Raw genomic sequence first — 16,203 nt, forward strand, 5'->3', positions numbered from 1 at the left:
ATTAAAATAAAATTCCTTGTGTTTTAAATGAAATATTTAAAAAATTATATTAGAATATTAAGATTCAAAAAGTGATTCCATAAATCAGTTTTTCAATTATTGAGTTTTACCATATAAATTAAACAATAATAAAAATTATAATTTGAAAAAATTTAAAAGATTTAAAATTTAAAATAATTACTATATTATTTAGTAAAATTTAAAATATTAAATTTTTAAATATATAATCAATAATAATTTGATAAATTCATTTAAATAAAAAAAATTCACATAAAAAATTACAATTTGAAAATGTAAAATTTTAAAATACAAATGACAAAATAACTTTATAAAAATTTAATTATTTTTATTATTTATGTAAAGAGAATTTTGTTTATTAAGGTTTAAAAAAAATATTAAAATTAGTAGTATAAAAAATTATTTTAAATTTAATATTATAAAAAATTTATATAAGGACTAGTTTGATTCATTTTTAAAATTTTAGAGATGAAAATGACTTACGTCTGGACTTTCAAAGACTATTTTGATTATAAAAAATTTGTTTACATGTCAAGTGACGCCACGTGTCACTGACCTGCCACGTGGCGTGATACGTCATCATGCCACGTGGCACTTAACGTGACACATTATCATCCAACTAATGGAAGAATTAATTTGACTTACATTTTATCTTTCAGAGACTAATATGACTAAAAAAATATTTGAAAACTAATTTAAAGAATAAATGATATTTTAGAGATGAATTTAAATATTAACCCTTATTATAAACAGCCAAATCTCTCTATAATTTAAAATATTTTATAAAAAATATTAAGATTATTGTAATAAAAACAAATGAGATGAATGTCTATAACAATATAAATTACTAAATAGTAACAGCCTATTTAGAATGCATCTGATTTGAAATCATAGATGAATTGAATTCTATTCCTTACTTTGGAATAGAAAAAAAACATGAAGTTAAATTTCGGTGAGAATTCCAATTCTCATTTTACCCCATTTACAAATCAGACCTACTTTAGTCTGATTTTAAAATCAATTATCACCTAAATCTCACTTAAACTGTACAATATCAAAAATACCCCTGTTCAAATTATAATATTTCATAATTCCTTCACTTTCTTAAACCCTATTTTACTTATTTATTGGAGGATTGAAGCTGCACACCGTAAAACCCTATTCGTGTTCGTCGTCAGGGTTGTTCGCTACTTTCACCATTCTTTAACAAGGTGCAAGCTCTTTGTTGCAGTGCCATGAAGCCTTCCTTCCTTAGGGAATTCAAAGAGTGTTTTGTCACAAGGAACACGCCTGAGATACATAGTGGACTCAATTGGTGCACCCCTTTCTCATGCAAATCCAAATTCCGTGCAATTCCTCCCTCTCTCTCTCTATCCATTTCTGTTTGTATTGGGAAGTCAGAGTGAGTGTGTTGCCTTCAGTATTGGAATCGGTGACAAAGGCACAATCAAACACCACCATCTTTCGCTCATGCTTCTCACTTAATAATAGAACACAACTCAACACTCCTTAGAATCATTGAGTTTCGCTCTCTTCAACAACCGTCGCTCTTTCTCTTGCGGCCATGTGTTCTGTTCCTTCCACAGACATTAAAAGAGGGAAACAGAAATGGAAAGTGTTTGGAAGAAGTTATATAAAGAGAGAGACATAGTGAAGGAACGGAGGGTCCTATTGCTTAATTTTTGAGAGGCACAAACAGTCCCTTGTTAATGATTTTTGTTTGTTAATTGATTGATGCCCCCTCTCTCTCTAAATGACCATTCTTTCTATTTCTTCTTCCTTCATAATTTATTCAATAAACATTAAAATTCTTCTTCCTCCTCCTTCGACGGGCGTTGATGGACTGGTGGTTGCTTTGAAGTTTAAAACTCCGCCGCTTGGTCAAGTTATTGGGCCAAATAAAGGGTCATATGAAGAGACCTTCAGCCGTGAAATAAGTTAAATACTTTAATTTTATGTAATGTATTTGTTTTATAAATTGTTGTTTATTATTTTAATTTAGATTTATTGTAATAATTGTATTTTGTTAAATACTTCAATTTTGATTTATTGATATGGATTATGAGTATTTTGTTTTAAATTAAACTTTGTTATGTTTATGGCTTATGAGGTTATCTCATTTTTAATTTTATTATTTTTTAACAAAAAATGATCATATCAAATGAGTGTCATAATCACACATAAATAAGATTATAGAAAAAAATGAAAAAGTTATGAGATGTTGATTTTTTTTTAAAAATAATTTAAATTTCTCACTTTTAAAAAAATTCCACCTATCATAATTTTATGGATGAGATAAATCTAATTGGTGAAGTTGTGTTAGACCAATTTTACTTATAAGTGATTTATATAATTATATTATCTAATTTAATTGATAAATAAAATTATACTTAATATTTATTAAAGGATAAAAATGTTTTAGAAAAATAATATAATTCATCAACAAGTCATTTCAAACAATAAAATTTAATTTTATCTCATTAAATGAGTTAATTGTTCCAAACTATGGAATTGAATTCCATTTCTTTAGAAATTCATTTCTTGATAAAATTGAATTCTAATTTCATCGTTTAAAAGTGTCCAATCAGGCTATAAATCCTTATTTATTTATTTTACAACAAAGATAAGGATTTGCTTCCCGAGCTCCTCTTCATTTCACATAGCACTCCCAATCATTCATAGGCGGCTACTCCTCACTCATCCTTTCCAAATCCTTCCTCGACGGCACCTCTCGCCCTTGCACCGCCATTGCCCAAACCTCCGTCACACCCCTTCCCCAATCTCTCCATCACACCCATTGCCTAATCTCTCCGTCACAAACCCAATTCTCGCCTTTTCAGTTTCTTAGCCTCGGACAAATTCAGGTTTGGACGAGTCGGAAAGAACACGAAACTTGGATTAACGCTGTGCAGAGCAGGTTCGGCTCTTGCCTTTGGAGGTCTCGACGCCGATGAATTTCGCCACCCTCTTGATGTTGCCGTTTTCTGTCGCTGCTCGCTGAAGCTCGTCAGCGTCGTCACCGCTTTTACCTCTTCTTCTCGTCGCCGTTGGTTCAAGTAGGCTCCGTCGTCCCTTCCCTGTCCCTAGCCCTAGCCCTTCCATTGTGATTCTGTTCCGATTACATTGATTCTCTTGCAATTTTATCTGTTCTGTTCTCAAAACAATTTAGGGTTTTATTACACTTTATCTTTACTGTTATAGAGACAGAGATGGCATGCGTTCTGTGAAGGAACTCCAGCCTGCTGATACTGATGAAATCTATTCTCAGGTACCTCCCTTCATTCTTCTCTTCCTTGTTTTTTCACTATATGTTACTACTAATTAGGAAGATCCTTAGAGAAGAGGACTGAGGGAAATTAAAGGTGTTTCATATACTTATATCTTGACTTTTTCTATCTTCAATTTTTGGTGGTATCATTCTTCTAACGTTTTTCAATTTTCATATGATACTATTATCTTCATCTTATTTAAGCTTTGTTTTTGGATTGGCAAAACAAGAACTATATCCAATTTCTGCATCTTCTATTCCAATCTACATAATATATATGTAGTTAATGCATCAGATGTTGGTGAGAACCAAAACTAACTTCCATTTGTCATTAGTTGCAACTAAATACACAGTTGTAAATATTAATAACTATTTAGAATCATAGTTATCCTGCCTTGATGAATAAAAAGTATTAAACGGTTGGTAGTAAGGGAAGCTGTTAATCACTTTATCTTGAAACAGATGGTAATTTTGCCCTTTCCATTCTTTTTTCTGTTTAAATGTTTCTAATTTCCAGCTTAGGGATTCGATCACCTGTTCTGAGCTTGTTGCACGATTCTACTCTATTTGTGGGGTTTTTTTTGTGTGTGGATAAATGCATTTGCTTTAGTTTGAAATGAACAACATTTTATCTCAATTTGAGCTTGAACTATTTATATCAAGCTATTACGTGTAGTTGCTACTCTGAATTCTTAGCTCAGTTTACTGATTGGAATTTATTGCAATTCCCTAGTATATGAATTTCCGAATTTTAGTTGTATATGAATTTATTTATATTTAGTTAATTTTACTTTTAATTCATCCCAGGCAGAGATTTCATTGCTCCTTGCAAATGCTAAGGTACATCAAAATGTGTACATCGAGAGTGTTTGGATCACTGGCATGCGGTTAAGGTATGGATGCTGTCTATATTTTAGTTTCAACGGTTTGTATACTATCGCAATATCAATCTATATACTGTTTGCATGGGTAACAACTATGTGGTTCATAAGTGATGAATATGATTACTAGTTAAAGGTTGCCAACTTATGTGACAATGAGCAGATGCCACTTTTGTTGATATTCAGATTTCTTTTTCTACCTATTGTTGTTAACCTATAGCAATTTTAATCTATGGTGTAGTTTGAATTACTCTATTAAGAAGGAATGCATGTGTATAATGTAACAGGTTCTAAGCTATGAGCATCATATTCTAAGACTAAGTTTGGGCAGAACAGAAGAGCATTGAGTGTGATCAATCAGAATCTAGTGCAAGGTTGGCCTTATCCTTGTGTTGTTAACAAGAGACCTTTGCCATTATCAACTAATCTTATTTTACTTTACTTTTTCTTTTGGATAGAAATATTAATTCCATATGACTTCTAAGGTAATTATGTTAAAATCTTAAATGCCTTCAACTAGGTGAATATATTTGTGATTAGATTTTATATTGACGTTGTATCAAATGTTAAATTTTTAGTTTTAGGTGATTTTCCATATTCCACTTGTTGAGTAAAACACTGCCCCAATTTTCAACACTGTTTTGTGTGAATTTGTTGTGTTTGATTTGATTCCTTTTCCTGTGTTCTGGAACTTGACTTTATTACTTTGTTTTTCTTGATTGCTTATTGTTGTTGTTTCGCAGGAGGTGTTTAAAAGGGCTATAATGCAGAATGGGCCACCTGAGCATTTTGCTTTACTGACAGTTCTAGAATTCATCAAACCTCAGGTATATCCATCCTCTAATCTTTTGAGAATTTCAAATGTAGTGGAGAATTTTGCATTTATGATTCTTCTTTTAATATTGTGCAGTGAGGGAGAAAGATTCAATATACACAGTGAAAGTCTGAACTCCTTTTCTGATCATGGGTGGCAAGATTATTGTACTACTTCAACCATTTTCACACATATCAACATCACAGCAGAGGACAGTTCCCCACACCGTCGAGGAGGATGACCAAGGTGCACCGTATAGGCTACATCAGGGGAGAACACTGCCTCGGTATTAATTTCACCCATTTCCCATTTTTGTTCTCTAAATTCAATTCGGTGAAGGTTTCTCAGTTCCTAATAGGTCAATTATCGGTACCGACTTTTCAGATAACCTGAATGACTAGCTGAGGTTTCTGCGGCGCGATGACCCGCAAACTCGTGATGAGTTCAAGCAGGTGCGCAAAATGGAACAAGGCTTCCAAGGATTTGATTCCGATCATTGAGCACTACCAGGAGGATCAAAATTTGCTTTTGAATGCAGGTTTAGCTTTGCTTTTACTTATTTGAATTTGCATGAATGATGCTGATTGTTGTGGGTTTGATTGATTTTTGGTTGTTGATGGCTTTTTCTATTTTATATATATATATATATATATATATATATATATATATATATATATATTTTTCAGTGTAGGTTTTGGTGCTCCTTACAATTCCAATCAAACCAGGTTCCACGGATATTCGGCAGCAGCTTGAGTATCTGTGGAGATTGAAGTCTGTAGTGACGAGTAGTGATATATGTGCTGTGGTAGTGTCATTTCTAAAAAAAGACCACTTTGGAATGGTAAGCTTTATATTGTAACTGCTGTTGAAAATCATTAGAAGGGAAGGAATTGGGAACCTCTAGTTTATGTGCATATTTCTTATTTAGTAGTTCTGTTTTACAGTGATGCATTCACCGAGGATGATTGGAAATTGGTTTATTTCTTATTTATTGGGAACATCTAATTTCTTCTTATTTAATGGCGTATATAGACCATGGGAACCTGTTTACTGAGTATTTGTTGGTTTTCTATTGTGGGAGTTGGAGCATTTTGAATTGAATATGTATTTCTTTAATTGTTAAGGCAAAGATAATAGTAATATGATTTAACTATGACACGGGTTGGAGTATTCTATACTAATGTTTCCTAATCACTGAATCTTATTAACTACTTGTGTGCCCCCTTTATATGTTTGTGGATTTAGGTGGGTTAAGAATGGTGAATTTATTGGGTTAACTGAAATTAATGTTCAATTACCTTATGTCTTGTATTAAATAGACATTGTCTACTGCCATTGCATGATCTTTCAAGAGTTAGTATCAAATTAAACTTTTTAACTGGATGTCCTTCTTTGGTCTTATATATCATTAATTCTTTGCATTTAGCAATTTTGTTTCATACTTACTGCTATCATATGTTGGTTACAGGGTGATGCCGACAGTGCACTAGATCGCATGTGGCAGAGGAAGAAAGCCGATAAGGTATCCTAAACAACCAGATTTGGTTGTTTGGTACGTGATTATTTGTGTTTTGGTTTATATTGTTGTTATGTATATATTTGTCTAGACTCTGTTATGACTGTGGTAAGGACAATATAAACGAACTTAATTGCAAACCCCGACCTTATCAAGAATTCTCCAATTCTTATCCTTTACTTCTCTTCAGATGGATACGGGAGATTTGTTTTATGAGGTTGATCACTGCTAAATCCAAGAGAAAAAAGTAAAGGTAAAATGGTAGAATCTTTTGCAATGTAATCTATTCTAAATGCAAGCTACTTACATGAATTATGCAATTCTAGTTATTATCTGCATATATATATATAGCTTACATGTGGTTAAATTGCTTCATATCTTCAAGGAATCATATATGTATAATTAAGGCCAAATCATATTAAAATTTATTATTGGGATAATTTTGTCTCCTTATCTATTTATTTAACTAAAAGGACTTTCTTTCTTTTTTTTTTCTCTTTTTTATTATTATTATAAACATATATCAATGCACATGGTGTTTTAGTTTAATTTGGTTTCACATGAGCATGTTCCCAAGTTTTTGATTATTCTTATTAATTTTGATTCTTTCTTATCAACCCATGTTCTCATGTTTTCCCACACTTAGTGGATAAACAATCTCCTATCTTAAACTAACTAAGGATTCAACTTGGAATTTTTAATTTGTTTTTTTGCTTAAGGCTAGTGATGTGGTTATAGAACAGAAGGGGATTAAAAGAGTTCAAGGGGGCTAACAAGGGTGATGGAGGTAGGCTTATTTGGGATAAGTGAGGGAAAATTTAAATAATGGCCTCAATCATATGTGGGTATGTATTTACATTCTATATTGGACATATAGATTGGAACAAAGTAAAGATTACAAGCATAGAAAAGAAGTGCGAAACACACATGAATAAAATTTATGGTTGGATGTAACCGTATAATTAAGCTAAAAACTCACAGGTTGTGTGTTCTTTGGCTCAGAAATTATATATCAGTTATGTATGTCATGCAAGTAAAAATCAAGAGTTTTCATTCAACTCAATGTGAATTTTAAGGTGGTTCTTAAAATCTTAGTGTTCTTCCTTGAAGAAATGTTAACTAACTCACATTTGTTGCTATATATATACAAAGTGTGTGGATTGTTTTGATTCTGTTACACTAAAGTTTCTAGTTTATTCTTTTATTTTCAATTAAACCAACTTATCATATGCTAAAAGGGTAAACTATACTAATTAATCCACATATTCTATAATTAATAAGCTAAAAATGCAAATTAAGCTAAATATCTAAGATATATAAAGTCCAAAGTGCAAAATGCAAAAATAAAATAAAAATACAGTAAGCAAAAGAAAAATGTGCAAGTACTAAAAGACAAAATAAGATACGATAAAGTAAAAATAAAATAAAGTACAGAAAAATAATCAAAATAAGATAGAAGAGTCTGTAGTGGTTCACCAAAAAGATTCGCCAGAGATGGCGACCTCCCCACACTTAAATTATAGCATCGTTATCGATGCTCTATCAAGCTGGGTGTGAAGAAATGTCATCTCCGGAAGGATGTGCTGGTGCTGTCTGTATGGGCTCTGTCAGTAAAAGTGTTTGAGGTTCTGCTTGTATAGGTGCCTGTGGGTCCGCTGGCTGTGTTTGCTGAGGCTCCTCATGCTGGGGTTCTGCTTGCTCAGCCTCTGTTCGTGCATCCTCTTTTTGGTCATCCGCCTCCTCCTCAGATGGCTCAGATGGTGTGTCAGGCTCGGAGGGATGTTAGTGTGGCCGGACCGGATCATCAACTTCAAATGCTCATAGTGGCGCTTGCTGCGACGCTCAAACCGCTCATATCGTCGCTGGTTGCGGCGTTCCATCTGGTCCAGGCGCTCGATTAGGCGGTGCACAAGTTGGTAGACGGGCTCGGGATCAGGTGATGGTGCAGTGGTGGTAGCTGGGTAGTAGATGCTGAAGGGGCAACGGAAGATGTAGCTGCCTCAGCGGAGGCAGTGTGGAAAGGCGGCCTGTAACCCAAGGTTAGGAACTTCCTGCTGTGAGGGATAATCTTCTTGCAGTCTGCAGCTGTTGGCTTCTCATACTCCCAGGGCATGTCAGCTCGGCGGCCTAACTGAGTGATCAGATAAGGGAAAGGGAGAGTGCCTCTAACATGGACCCTGACCATATAATACCTAATGAAACGTGGAAGATATAGGTCCTGACCCTCCATCACACATCAGATGAGGGTGATCATAACAGCGGGCACCTCTGTCTCATGAGTGCTCGGCATAATGTAATTACTCAGAATCTGCTTTCAAAGCCGAGCCTCATCATTCAAATATATCAGTTTGATTCCTTTAGGCACCACTATATTCTTTCTTATGACCCATTGGGCAGCAGGATCAAAGGCTATTCTCTGCTTTACTACGTCCATTCAAATCGCATAAATCTCATATCCTATTCAGTCTTTTGATAATTGTCAGGCTGATCTGACTTAGGCGAAAGTTGGAGGATGTCTTCAACAGCTTCCTTAGTGATCAAGATCTGCTTCCCTTTGAAGTGCACTGCATCCAGGGAAGTCATGAAAAAGCAAGCAGAAAAAGCCAATAGTCCTTAAAACCAAAAGGCAAGAGTAAAAAAGATCCAAGGCTTTGATCATAAATGGATGGAGGGTCCAAGAAAATAAAATTCAGGCCTAAGCGGCTAAATCAAGTTGTCCCTAATTATGTGCTTGTGTCATGAAGGTCCAAGTGAAAAGTTTGAGACAGTGGTTAAAGTCGTGATCCAAAGCAAAAAGAGTGTGTTTAAGAGCTCTGGACACCTCTAACTAGGGACTTTAGCAAAGTTGAGTCACAATCTGAAAAGGTTCACCAGTCATGTGTTTGTAGCATTTATGTATCTGGTGGTAATATTGAAAAATAAAGTGCATAGGGTCACGGCCAAGATTCATAAAAGTAGTAGTGTTTAAGAATCATCATACTTAACTAGGAGAATTAATAACACTATCTGAACTCTGAGTTCTTATGGATGCCAATTATTCTAAATTTCTAAGGATAAAGTGAAATGCCAAAACTGTTCAGAAGGAAAAAGCTACAAGTTCTGCTCATCTAATTTGAACTAATATTCATTGATATTTTGAGACTTATAGTATATTCTCTTTTTTTTATCCCATTTGATTTTCAGTTGCTTGCGGACAAACAACAATTTAAGTTTGGTGTTGTGATGAGCGGATAATTTATACGTTTTTTGGCATTGTTTTTAGGTAGTCTTTAGTAGGATCTAGGTATTTTTAGGAATGTTTTTATTAGTTTATGCAAAATTCACATTTCTGGATTTTACTATGAGTTTGTGTGTTTTTCTGTGATTTAGGTATTTTCTGACTGAAATTGAGGAACTTGAACAAAAATCTGATAGGAGGCTGAAAAAGAACTACAGATGCTGTTGGATTCTGATATCCCTGCACTCGAAATGGATTTTCTAGAGCTACAGAACTCCAAATGGCGCGCTCTTAATTGCGTTGGAAAGTAGAGATCAAGGGCTTTCCAACAATATATAATAGTTAATACTTTATTCGAGTTTAGACGACGCAAATTGGCGTTTAACGCCAATTCCTTGCTGTATTTTGGAGTAAAACGCTAGAAACTCGTCACAAACCAGAGTTAAACGCCAAAAATACGTTACAACTTGGTGTTTAACTCCAAGAGAAACCTCTGCATCTGTAAAGCTCAAGCTCAGCCCAAACACAATCCAAGTGGGCTCCAGAAGTAGATTTTTACATCAATTACTTATCTCTGCAACACTAGTAGCTAGTTTAGTATAAATAGAATTTTTTACTATTGTATTGGGGTCTCTCTTAGACCATTTGGTCTTTTTGAACCATTAAGTCTTGGTCATCCTGGTTCCCTCTTTGGGGCCGGAACCAATGAATACCTTTATCACTTATGTATTTTTAACGGTAGAGTTTTTACACACCATACATTAAAGTGTGGAGTTCTGCTGTATCTCGAGTATTAATACAAAGTACTATTGTTCTTTTATTCAATTCACGCTTATTCTTATTCTAAGATATTCGTTCGCACCCAAGAACATGATGAATGTGATGATTATGTGACGCTCATCACCATTCTCACTTATGAACGTGTGCCTGACAACCACTTTCGTTCTATAAGCAAATAAGCTTGAATGAATATCTCTTGGATTCCTTAATCAGAATCTTCGTGGTAGAAGCTAGAATCCATTGGCAGCATTCTTGAGAATCCGGAAAGTCTAAACCTTGTCTGTGGTATTTCGAGTAGGATTCAGGGATTGAATGACTGTGACGAGCTTCAAATTTGCGACTGTAGGGACTGGTGACAACGCAAAAGGATAGTAAATCCTATTTCTACATGATCAAGAACCCACAGATGATTAGCCGTGTGGTGACAGCGCATCTGGACCATTTTCATTGAGAGAATGGAGGTAGCCATTGACAACGGTGATTTCCCAACATACAGCTTGCCATGGAAAGGAATAAGAATGATTAGATGAAAGTAGTAGGAAAGCAGAGATTCAGAAAGAATACAGTATCTTCATGCACTTATCTGAAATTCCCACCAATGAATTACATAAGTATCTCTATTTATATTTTATGCTTTATTTATCTTTATATTTGAAAATCATTATAACCATTAGAATTCGTCTGACTGAGATTTACAAGATGACCATAGCTTGCTTCATACGAATAATCTCCGTGGGATCGACCCTTACTCACGTAAGGTATTACTTGGATGACCCAGTGCACTTGCTGGTTAGTTGTGCGAAGTTGTGAAGAATGTGTGTGAACCATAGTATTGTGCACCAAGTTTTTGGAGCCATTGTTAGGAATTGTTCGAGTTGTGAAAAATATGCGTTACAATTTTGCTTATCAAATTTTTGGCGCCGTTGCCAGAGATTGTTTGAGTTTGGACAACTGACGGTTCATCTTGTTGCTCAGATTATGTAATTTTTTTTTCAAAAAGTTTTAAAAAATCTTTCAAAATTTTTTTATTTGTTTTCGTTTTTCAAAATTTTTTTTCGATAAATCCAAAAAAAAAATTAAAAAATATTTTGTATTTCTTGTTTGAGTCTAGTGTCAATTTTCAAGTTTGCTATCAATTGCATATTTTTATTTTTCTCAAAAATTTTCGAAAAATTCATGAAATGCATTTTTCATGATCTTCAAGTGTTCTTGATAAATCTTCTTGTTTGATCTTCATATTTTTTTGTTTTGTGTCTTTTGTTGTTTTTCATATGCATTTTTGCATTCATAGTGTCTAAACATGAAAAATCTCTAAGTATGATGTCTTGTATGTTTTTCTTTTCTTGAAAATTTTTAAAAAATAAGTCTTAATGTTCATCTCGATCTTGAAAGAGTTCTTGGTGTTCATCTTGACATTCATAGTGTTCTTGCATGCATCATTTGTTTTAATCCAAACTTTTTATTTTTTGAGTCATTTTTATGTTTTTCTCTTTCCTTATTAAATTAAAAAAATATATTTTCATTATTTCTGTCATAAATTTCAAAATATTTGGGTTGACTTAGTCAAAAATTTTTAAAATTAGTTGTTTCTTGTTAGTCAAGTCAAGATTTCAAATTTAAAAATCTTATCTTTTCAAAACTTCTTTAAAAATCAAATCTTTTTAATTTTTCTTTTATATGTTTGAAAATTTTTTAAAATTGATTTTCAATTTTTTTTTAATTTTACTTCGTAATTTTTGAAAACTTCACCAACAATTAATGTGATTAATTAAAAAATTTGAAATTTGTTACTTTCTTGTTAAGAAGGGTTCAATTTTTAAATTCTAGAATCATATCTTTTAGTTTCTTGTTAGTCAAGTAATCAATTTTAATTTTAAAAATCAAATATTTTTAATTTTCTTTTCAAATTTTTTTCAAAATATTTTTTCAATCATATCTTTTTTAATATCTTTTCCATTCATATCTTTTTCAAAGATTTGATTTCAAAATCTTTTCTAACTTATCTTTTCAAAATTGATTTTCAAATCTTTTTCAACTAATTAATTAACTTTTTGTTTGTCTTACTATTTCTTATCTTTTTTAAAACCACTTAATTACTTTTTTCTCTCTAATTTTCGAAAATCACCTCCCTCTTTTCCAAAAATCTTTTTATTTAACTAATTGTTTTAAATTTTAATTTTATTCCTTTTTATAAATTTGAATTTTAACTTTAATCTAAAATAAAAACAAAAATAGTTTTCTTTTATTTTAGTTAATTTTCGAAAACTCTTCTCTTTCACCTTTTTCTATTTATTTATTTATCTACTAACACTTCTCTTCTACTCAAAATTCGAACCCTCTTCTTCCCTCTATCGGTGTTCAGATTTTCTTCTACTCAAATAAAAGAATCTCTCTACTGTGGTAAAGAGAATCTTTATTATTATTTTCTGTTTTCTTCTTTTTCATATGAATAGGAGCAAGGACAAGAACATTCTTGTTGAAGCAGATTCTGAACCTGAAAGGACTGAAGAAGAAACTAAGAGAAGTTAAAATACAACAATCCAGTGAAAACCTTACAGAAATTTTTTAAAAAGAATAGGAGATGATAGCCGAAAATAATGACAACAACAATAATGTAAGGAGGATGCCTCGTGATTATACTATATCTACTTCCAATTTTTATGGAAGAAGTATCTCAATCCCTGCCATTGGAGCAAACAATTTTGAGCTGAAGCCTCAACTAGTTGCTTTAATGCAACAGAATTGCAAGTTTCACGGACTTCCATTAGAAGATCCCTATTAGTTTTTAACTTGGTTCTTGTAGATCTGTGATACTGTTAAGACTAATGGAGTAGATCCTGAAGTTTAAAGGCTCATGCTTTTTTCTTTTGCTGTAAGAGACAGAACTAGAACATGGTTGGACTCACAACCTAAAGATAGCCTGGACTCTTGAGATAAGTTAGTCACGATCTTTTTGGCCAAGTTCTTTCCTCCTCAAAAGCTGAACAAGCTTAGAGTGGATGTTCAGACCTTCTGACAAAAAGATGGTGAATCCTTCTATAAAGTTTGGGAAAGATACAAGCAGTTGACCAAAAAGTGTCTTTCTGACATGCTTTCAGAGTGGACCATTTTGGATATATTTTATGATGGTCTATCTGAGTTTCCTAATATGTCACTGGACCATTTTACAGGTGGATCTATTCACCTAAAAAAAACGCTTGCAGAAGCTCAAGAACTCATTGACATGGTTGTAAATAACTAATTCATGTACACCTTTGAGAGGAATCCTGTGAGTAATGGGACACCTCAGAAGAAGGGAGTACTTGAAATTGATGCTCTGAATGCCATACTGGCCTAGAACAAAATATTGACCCAACAAGTCAATATGATATTTCAGAGTCTGAATAGATTGCGAAATGCATTCAACAATACTAAAGAAGCATCTTTTGAAGAAGAAGTTTATGATCCTAAGAACCCTGCAATGGCAGAGGTGAATTACATGGGTGAAGCCTATGGAAACACCTATAATCCCTCATGGAGAAATCATCCAAATTTCTCATGGATGGATCAATAAAAGCCTCAACAAGGCTTTAATAATGGTGGAAGAAACAGGTTTAGCAATAGCAAGTCTTTTACATAATCTTTTCAGCAACAGATAGAGAATTCTGAGCGAAACTCCTCTAGCTTAGCAAACATAGTCTCTTATCTATCTAAGGTCACTTTAGGTTTCATGAATGAAACAAGGTCCTCCATTAGAAATTTGGAGGCACAAGTGGATCAGTTGAATAAGAAAATCACTGAAACTCCTCCTAGTACTCTTCCAAGGAATACAGAAGAGAATAAAAAAATAGAGTGCAAGGCCATTGATATAATGAAAATGGCCAAATCTAAAGTGGAAGGGGAGGACGTGAATCCCAATGAAGAAGACCTCATGGGACGTCTTCCAAACAGAAAGGAGTTTCCTATTGAGAATCTAAAGGAATCTGAGGCTCATATAGAGATCACAGAGATTCCATTAAACTTTCTGCTGCCATTCATGAGCTCTGAGAACTATTCCTCTGAAGAGGATGAAGATGTAACTGAAGAGCAAGTTGCTCAATATCTAGGAGGCATCATGAAGTTGAATGCCAAGTTGTTTGGTAACGAGACTTGGGAAGATGAACCTCCCTTGTTCATTAGTGAGCTAAATATATGGGTTCAGGAAATTTTACCTCAAAAAAAACAAGATCCTGGTAAATTCTTAATATCCTGTACCATAGGCACCATGACCTTTGAGAAGGCTTTTTGTGACCAGGGGTCAGGTATAAATCTTTTGCTACTTTTTGTAATGAAAAAATTAGGAATCTTTGAGGTACAAGCCGCAAGAATCTCATTAGAGATGGCAGACAAGTCAATAAAACAAGCTTATGGATTGGTAGAGAACGTGTTAGTAAAGGTTAAAGGCCTTTACATTTCTGTTGATTTCATAATTCTAGACACTGGGAAAGATGAGGATGAATGCATCATCCTTGGAAGACCCTTCCTAGCCACAGCAGGAGCTGTGATTGATGTTGACAGAGGAGAGCTAGTCCTTCAATTGAATGGAGATTACCTTGTGTTTAAAACTCAAGGATCTTCTTCTGCAACCATGGAGAGGAAGCATGAAAAGCTTCTCTTAATACAGAGTCAAACAAAGTTCCCACAATCAAACTCTAAGTTTGGTGTTGGGAGGCCACAACAAACTCTAAGTTTGGTGTTGAGAAACTCCCACATTCAAATTCTAAGTTTGGTGTTGGGAGGTCCCAACAATGCTCTGAACATCTGTGAAGCTCTATGAGAGTTCACTCTCAAGCTATTGACATTAAAGAAGCGCTTATTGGGAGGCAACCCAATTTTTATTTATCTATATTTCTATTGTTCTTTTATGTTTGATTAGGATTATGATCATGTGGAGTCACAAAACAATTGCAAAAATTAAAAACAGAATAAAAAATAGCAAAAGAAAAAGCACACCTTGGAGGAAGAGCTGTCTGGCGTTTAAACGCCAGAAACAAGCATATATCTGGCGTTTAACGCCAGAAACAAGCACCAGGCTGGCGTTTAACGCCAAAAATAGGCTACATTTGGGCGTTAAACGTCAGAATTGCATACAGAGGGCGTTTTACACGCCTAAAAGGTGCCTAAAAGGTGCAGGGATGAGAAATCGTTGACACCTCAAGATCTGTGGATTTCACAGGATCACCTCAGGATCTGTGGACTCCACATGATCCCCACCTACCCCACTTCTCTCTTCTTCACACAATCCAATAACACTATACCCTTCACCAATTACGTCAATCTCTCTTCTCCATTACCCCTTCACCAATCACATCCATCCACTTTTCCCCATAAAGCCCACCTACCTTCAATTTCAAGATCTCTTTTCCAGCTAAATCCACCCTAAATGACCGAACCCAAACCCCTCTCCCTCTACTATATAAACCAATCCATCCTTCTTCGTTTTCACACAAAACTACCCTCTTTTCTCCCCCTTGGCTGAAACCCACACCTATCTCCCTCTCCTCCATATGTTCTTCTTCTTCTATTATTTTTTCTTTTGCTAGAGGGCGAGCAACATTCTAAGTTTGGTATGGTACAAGCATAGTTTTTTTTCATAACCGTTGATGGCATCTAAGGCTAGAGAAATCTCAAGAAAGAAGAAAGGGAAGGCAATTGCTTCCACCTCTGAGTCATGAGAGATGGAGAGATTCA

General features: G+C 34.1%; 1 long non-coding RNA gene across 4 annotated transcripts; it reads left to right on the forward strand.

The window, feature by feature from the left end:
• The first annotated feature begins 2,646 nt into the window (after positions 1-2,646).
• LOC130968697 (uncharacterized) lies at positions 2,647-11,616 on the forward strand. 4 transcript variants are annotated; one of them, XR_009081723.1, is made up of 11 exons: positions 2,647-3,074; positions 3,220-3,286; positions 4,094-4,179; positions 4,455-4,541; positions 4,911-4,994; positions 5,078-5,267; positions 5,366-5,519; positions 5,668-5,822; positions 6,450-6,503; positions 6,688-6,750; positions 9,867-11,616. It is a non-coding gene; the product is annotated as an uncharacterized LOC130968697 (long non-coding RNA). The 4 variants fall into 4 exon arrangements; XR_009081721.1 differs by lacking the exon at positions 9,867-11,616 and having other exon boundaries at positions 6,688-9,859; XR_009081724.1 differs by lacking the exon at positions 9,867-11,616 and having other exon boundaries at positions 5,673-5,822; positions 6,688-9,859.
• Positions 11,617-16,203: the final 4,587 nt, after the last annotated feature.

The sequence above is a fragment of the Arachis stenosperma genome, chromosome 3 (genome assembly GCF_014773155.1).
Source record: "Arachis stenosperma cultivar V10309 chromosome 3, arast.V10309.gnm1.PFL2, whole genome shotgun sequence".
Taxonomy (NCBI): domain Eukaryota; kingdom Viridiplantae; phylum Streptophyta; class Magnoliopsida; order Fabales; family Fabaceae; genus Arachis; species Arachis stenosperma.